Source organism: Artemia sp. Qi Xiang Cuo, chromosome 8, assembly GCF_049724085.1.
Source record: "Artemia sp. Qi Xiang Cuo chromosome 8, ASM4972408v1, whole genome shotgun sequence".
Classification (NCBI taxonomy): domain Eukaryota; kingdom Metazoa; phylum Arthropoda; class Branchiopoda; order Anostraca; family Artemiidae; genus Artemia; species Artemia sp. Qi Xiang Cuo.
Window position 1 is genome coordinate 62,945,202 of NC_142801.1, and position 5,743 is coordinate 62,950,944.

At 41.5% G+C, this 5,743-nt stretch overlaps 1 pseudogene; it reads right to left on the bottom strand.

Moving 5' to 3' along the window:
• The window catches only part of LOC148949680 (uncharacterized), a 95,432-nt pseudogene extending 91,321 nt beyond the window's left edge, over positions 1 to 4,111 (bottom strand).
• Positions 4,112 to 5,743: the final 1,632 nt, after the last annotated feature.

Consider the following 5,743-nt stretch of genomic DNA (forward strand, 5'->3'; position numbering starts at 1 on the left):
TGTAAGTTTTTGTGTGATTTTTTGTTTTCGTGTGGTTGTGTCTGTTTTTGTGTGTGTGTGTTTGTGTGTTAGTTTTTGTGTGTTTATGTTTTGGCGTGTGTGTGTAAGTTTTTGTGTGTGTGTGTGTGTAAGTTTTGTGTGTGTGTGTGTGTGCAAGTTTTTGTGCGTGTGTGTGTGAGTTTTTTAGTGTTAATGTGTAAGTTTTTGTGTGTGTGTGTGTGTGTGTGTGTGTATGTTTTTTTGTGTGTATGTTTTGGAGTGTGTGTGTAAGTTTTCGTGTGTGTGTGTGTGTGTGAGTTTTTTTTGTGTTTTTGTTTTTGTGTGTTTTTGTGTGGATGTAAGTTTTTTTGTGCATTTAAGTTTTCTTGTGCATGTGTAAGTTTTTGTGTGTGTGTGTGTGTAAGTTTTTGTGTGTGTGTGTGTTAGTTTTGGCGTGTGTGTGTAAGTTTTGGCGTGTGTGTGTGTAAGTTTTCATATGTGTGTGTGTGTGTAAGTTTTTGTGTGTGTGTGTAAGTTTTTGTGTGTGTGTAAGTTTTTGTGTGCATGTAAGTTTTTGTTTGAATGTAAGTTTGTGCGTGTGGGTCTGAGTTTTTGTGTGTGTGTGTGTGTAAGTTTGTGTGTGTCTATGCTTTTGTGTGTGTTTATTATTTTTTTGTGTGTTTGTGTTAGTTTGTGTGTGTGTGTGTGTGTGTTTGTAAGTTTTTGTGTTTGTTATTTTTTTGTTTGTGTGTGTTTATAATTTTTTGTGTGTTTGTGTGTTTGTTTATGATTTTGTGTTTGTATTTTGTTGCGTGTGTGTGTATGTTTTCGTGTGTGTGTGTGTATTTTGTTTTTGGGTTTGTTTGTGTCTTTAATTTTTTTTTTTTGATTTTTTGTGAGTTTTTTTTGTGTTCTTGTTTTTTTTTTTTTGTTTGTGTGTGTGTGTTATTTTTTTTGTGCGTGTAAGATTTTGCGTGTGTGTGTGAGTTTTAGTGTGTTTGTGTTTGTAAGGTTTTTTGTGTTATGGTTTTGTTAGTTTTTTGTTTGATTTAATTTTTTTTCTGGATGTAATTTTTCTTGTGAATGTGTAAGTTTTTGTGTGTGTGTGTGTGTGTAAGTTTTGTGTGTGTGTGTGTGTAAGTTTTGGCGTGTGTGTGTAAGTTTTCGTGTGTGTGTGTAAGTTTTCGTGTGTGTGTGTAAGTTTTTGTGTGTGTGTGTGTGTGTAAGTTTTTGTGTGTGTGTAAGTTTTTGTGTGCATGTATGGGGACCAGGGGAGGACCTTTGGGGTCCAGGGAGGGCGTTTGGGGATCCGGGGGCCGTTGAGGTTTGAGTGGTCTTTTGGGCGCCCGGGGGACCTTTGGGGTCCGGGGGAGGGCCTTTGGGAGCCCAGTGGACGTTTGGGGCCCGGGGGTGGACCTTTGGGGGTCCGGGGGGCCCTTGGGGGTCGGTTGGCCCTTTGGGAGCCCGGGGGACCTTTGAGGACCAGGGGAGGGTCTTTGGGGGTCTGAGGCGGGCGTTTGGGGGATAACATTTCGAAATTTTTACTTTTTAGTTTACTTTTTTTTGTGGCGCATCCCTGCGGCGCATCCTGCGGCGCTTTCCTGCGGCGCATCCCCCGCGGCGCTTTCCTGACCCGCGGCGCATCCCTGCGGCACATCCTGCGGCGCTTTCCTGGCCCACGGCGCATCCCGGCGGCGCTTCTCTGGTCCGGGGGACCTTTGGGGGCCGGGGGAGGGCCTTTGGGGCACAGGGAGGTCCTTTGGGGCACAGAGAGGGCCTTTGGGGGTCCGGGGGGGCAGTTGGGAGCCTGGGGGACATTTGGGGACCGGTGGTGGGCCTTTGGGACCCCGTTGGTCCTTTGGGAGCTCGATGGGCCTTTGGGGGGCCCGGGGATGGCCTTTGGGGGTCTGGATGGGCCTTTGGGGGCGCCGGTGGCCCTTTGGGAGCTTGGGGGCCTTTGAGGACCGGGGGCTTCCTTCGGGGTTGGGGTGGGGGGTCGGAACCCTTTGGGGTTGGGTTAGAGGACCTCATAACACTGTTCAAATGAAACTTGTGTATTATAACGACCACAGAGTTTCACCATTAAATTCTCTTCTAAAATCTCTTCAAAAATCATCTTTTAAAATGTCTCTAACTGTTTCGCCGAAATAGTTCCATGACCTGTCTATAACAGTTTCGCCCAAATAATCCCTAAACGTAATTCAGCGTGTTCCTTTTGTTTTTGGCATCTCTGCGCTAATGCATTTCAAATTAATAAGAAACCTGATTCCCGCGCTAAAACAATTCATCGCTAAGATGTTTCTTGGAGAATTGTTTCCATGGCCTTGGGCTATTAATATCCTATAGCGTTTGATCAAAGGAGTTGTTTCCGAGGCAAAGACATTAATGACTTGGATCTATTCCTTGAGACTCGTTTCTAGGTAAAAATTTTTAAAGTCTGACAGACGATGTCATTGATTGATTGATATGTTATGACCTGGGAAATTAATTTGTTGTTTCTATGGGGAAGTATTGATTCACGATAGGTGAATTGAGGTCGACAGCACAGGTGTTCCAAGGTCGATGTTAATGTTGTTGTAAGTGCACGCTCTCAGCGAATGTCAAGGTCGATGTTGTTGTTGTTGACACACTTTGATTACGCAATCAATTTAGGTCATTGACCGATTACGCAATCTTTCTCCCTAGGGACTCTATGCCCATATATGGAGCCCCCGTCAGTATTAAAAATGCTGACAGGACCACGTGGTCCTGTCACGAGTACTAGGGTCACTTCTACTCCCCAACGCCCAACATTCCCCCAAATACATCCAATCAAAATTTTTAGATAGCCATTTTGTTCATCGTAGTTGATTTCCAAATAGAAAATATGTTTTTTAGGAGGAAAATCCCCCACAACCCTCGGGGCAAGGGTTTTAAGTTATGCCCTGAGGGCATATAAGAACGATGTTGGCATAATGTATTATTTATTTTTTTCCTTTAGAGCAGGGCACTTTGTGTCGAAGAAGTTGTCGTAGAAACTTCGAAAAGGGCTCATTCAATTGGAAATTGGAGTGGCTTGGGCCCTTTTTAATAGTCGAAAGTGATTGGAAGGCAAATAACACCCCTTCGACGCCCACCATTTCCCGAAACACATCCAATCAAAATTTTGAGATAGCCATTTTGTTCAGCGTAGATAGAAATTATGTTTTTGAGACACTCCCCCACAGCCTTCAGCGCAAGGATTGTAAGTTATGCCCTTGGGGCATAAAAGGTTTTTATAGAATGGGTTGTCGTAGAAACTTCAAAAAGGGCTCATTCGATTAGAAATTGAAATGGCTAGTACCCTTTTTAATAGTCAAAAGTAATTGAAAGGTAACTAACACCCCTTCCACGCCCACCATTTCCCCAAAGACATCCAATCATAATTTTGAGATGTCCATCTTGTTCCACATAGTTGAAGTTCAGGAAATTATACCTTTGAGCAGAACACTCCCCCCACAGTCTTCAGTGCAAGGGTTACAAGTTATGCCTTGTAGGCATATAAGGATTCATTGAAATCTTTGTTGTAGAAACTAAAAAAGAAGCTCATTCGATTAGAAATTCAAAGGTCTAGTGCCCTTTTTAACAGTCTAAAGTGATTTGAAGGCAACTAGCCCCCCCCTCTCGCTCACCTTTTCCCCAAACACATCCAATCAAAATTTTTAGATAGCCATTTTGTTCAGTGTTGTGGATTTCCAGATAGAAATTATGTTTTTGAAGAGGACACTCCCACACAGCCCTCAGGGCAAGGGTTGTAAGTTATGTCCTGGGGCATCTAAAGAAACTTCAAAAAGGGACTCATTCGATTGGAAATTGAAATGGCTAGTGCCCTTTTTATTAATCTAAAGCGATTGGAAGGCAACTAACACCCCTTCCACGCTCAACATTTCCTCAAACATATCCAGTCAAAATCTTTAGATAGCCATTTTGTTCCACGCAGTTTAAAGCTCAGGAATTTACACCTTTGAGCAGGACACTCCCCCCACAGTCTTCAGGGCAAGGGTTATAAGTTATGCCCTGGGGGCATATAAGGTTTTTATTAAAATCTGTCGTAGAAACTTGAAAAAGGGTTCGTTCGATTGGAAATTTATAGGGCTTTACTTACCAGCGCCATTGCGCCGCCTATGATTCAGGAAAATAAATGATTACACGTATCCTTCGCAAATTGCGTAATGCTGTAATAATAATTTTTTTTTAATGAAATTTAAGCTTTTTATTTTAAACCAAATAGTTTTATAAACTGTGATTCCATGTGACTAAGGACAGTTTTTGTATGTGGCTTGTATCCTATCCAGTAAACACGAATGGTGGCTTTTCGTGTGGCATCTGTGACCACCGGTTTTTCGGTTTTTTGTCCAGTTTTGAGCCACTGTTCGTTGTTACACTTCTTTTCCCTTGTTTGTGGTCATTACTGGGGCTTTTAATAGAAACTAAAGTTATTTTCCCTTTTACCGATCCTTCGTTTAGCCGGAGACCGCCTGGTGTGGCAGGATCTGCAGCAGTCATGGGCCTTTCGTAGAGAGTTGCATCACTATCGCTAGCGTTACTACTTTCTATGTCCGAACAAGAGTCACTATCACTTGAAGGGGATCGTATGTAGGCCCGACGAGGAATAGAATCCCTTTTTGAACTATAAACTCCGGTCGGTTGCTGACCATTTGCCCATTTTGCAGCCTCCACGACCTTTTTTTTTTTATCAAAATCATAAGAAAAAATCTGGTTGTCTATGTAAATTTTTGTACCACGTAATTTCAATGCTCTGTTTTCACTTATAGCTTGGGTTATCAGGGGTCTTAATGCTTTTCGGGCCTCCCGTTTCTCTGGTGTATAGTCTGGGGTGACTGAAATCCCATTTCTTTTAAACAGTTTAGCATTACGTAGGACAGCATCATGAGTCATTTTGGTCGTGAATTTAACAAGGATAGGGCGGGGTTCGAGGGTCCTCTCAGTCGAAGAGCATCTCGTATTTCATTTTTTGATAGTGAAAGGTTGGTCACAGAATTTTTAATACATACTATTATGTCCTCACTTAGTTTAGAGTTCGGATTATTCGGATGCGGAATCCCTTAGAATATAAAATTGGTTGGTTTTAGCTCCGTTTCCAATCTAAAATTTATCTTACGTGACTCCTTTAATTCACTCTTAATTACTGCGATTTCTTTGGATGTCTTTACTTGATTTATGGCAAAGTCCTGCAACTTAGATTCTATCCCAGCCAAAATTGATTGTGCATTTTGAATGCTTTTCGTCAGATGTGGAATATTTGAAACTGCTTTTTTTTTATTTCCCCTAAAGTCTGGGCAGTGTCCTGATCTCCCATCATAACTATCAAAAGACGTAAAACGAAAACTTACTCGCAAGGGGGGCTATTGTGCAAACAAGTACGGCCCCCCGGTTTCCAACAGTGCAAGTGTTCAAAATCTTTCTTCAAATGCCAAATCCAATCCAGTCAACAAAATCCAATCTCCGATATTTGAATGCCTTCAGGTAATTGCGTAAGATTTAATCCTTTACAAAATATATGTGACCTTCACGGATGCTGAATAAGAACTGATATTAGATATGGCCGTAATAGAAAAATTCAGAAATAAATATGTTAATTATGATTTTAAAACTTAATTTTGCTTTACTAATTAAAAATTCTTGGCTTATTTAGATATCAGCTGATATTAGATATCAGATACCAGCATGTCCTAGGATGAAAGGATTAGAATGACTTTTGATTCTTCGACGGAAAGTTAATATA